Genomic DNA, 1,188 nt, shown 5'->3' on the forward strand with positions numbered 1-1,188 from the left:
CCCACAAACCTTGCTTAATGAGGCCTTGATCCAGTTAATGTACTAAGAGGACTACTTGATCTTTCCTGGAGGGATCTAAGCACTGTGACCCTCCATAGCATGTAGACCTTGTTCCCTGATGGGTTATGTTTTCCCTTTTCTGTGACTTGCCTCCCTGGACCACATTCCAATTTGCCTGCTGGCTCATTTATTTCCTTGGGCTGGCTGCCTTGTTTGGTGGTTTTTAGTGAGGATTCTGATCAATGCCAGGAGGTGAGGGGAAGGGCTCCGAGTGGGCTCAGTCATTGGACAAGCAGACTTGGTGATGGATGAGCCTTCTCCCCAGTGAGTCTTGACTCAGGAGAAGTCCAGCTGGTGAGTTTTTCCAGAATTGAGTAAACCAGAAGCAGTGCCAGCAGCGTCTTACCTCTTGTGGTTTTTGTATTGATCTGAAAGGAAATTCTCTGAGGCAGTTCCACGTTTCACTAGAAAATACAGCTACATCCATGATGAACTTAGATATATGTCATATGAGCTGTTTTAGAAAAAACATTTGAAGAGGGGTGGGAGGAAGGAAGAGAGTGTCTTTAAAAAAAAAATCCCTTTCAAAATATTTTCTTTCTTCTCAGTATTGAAAAGGCACACTATAACCCTTTCTTCCAAATGATCTCATAGCTATTTATTGAAGGGAAATACCAAATGCTTATTTATTTATTTAAAAAGGAGCGTCTTCGGTTCACATCGATGATTCACATCGATATAATTTTCCTCCTGACTGCAGAGGCTCTGAGACAAAGCAACACCTCAACTGATGTGCCGGTGTCAGAACAATTCCTGTCCTGGAGGAGGGTGTGCAACCTTCTTTATTCCCCCTTCACAGACGTCCTTGAGCCCTTGAGACGGATGTGAGCGAGTTTTTCAGTCCTCATGCAAAACAACCATCTAAACATAACAGATGACATCAGCTCAGGCTTTTCAATTCCTGGATGGCAGCAGCGTGTTAATCCAGCCTTCATCCTGGATTTCATAAACTAAAACAAGAGCCTGGCAGGAGGACAGCGCTGCTGCTGGGTTGAGGAAATTGATGACGGGGAAGCATGCGGGCAACCCAGTGTATAAAACTCATAATCGTGTAGGCAGACGCTCAGCTACCACTTTGTACGGCGGCTTCCCGCCAGCAGAGACCCCGCCGCGGGAAGCGGAGCCCGA

At 46.0% G+C, this 1,188-nt stretch overlaps 1 protein-coding gene across 1 annotated transcript in view; it reads left to right on the forward strand.

Moving 5' to 3' along the window:
• Positions 1-942: 942 nt before the first annotated feature.
• Positions 943-1,188, forward strand: part of ESM1 (endothelial cell-specific molecule 1) — a 9,126-nt gene continuing 8,880 nt past the window's right edge. The window contains exon 1 of the mRNA XM_010857162.1: positions 943-1,188. The gene's annotated coding sequence lies outside the window, so the exon portion shown is untranslated.

This window comes from Bison bison, unplaced genomic scaffold, assembly GCF_000754665.1.
Source record: "Bison bison bison isolate TAMUID 2011002044 unplaced genomic scaffold, Bison_UMD1.0 scf7180017864378, whole genome shotgun sequence".
NCBI lineage: Eukaryota > Metazoa > Chordata > Mammalia > Artiodactyla > Bovidae > Bison > Bison bison.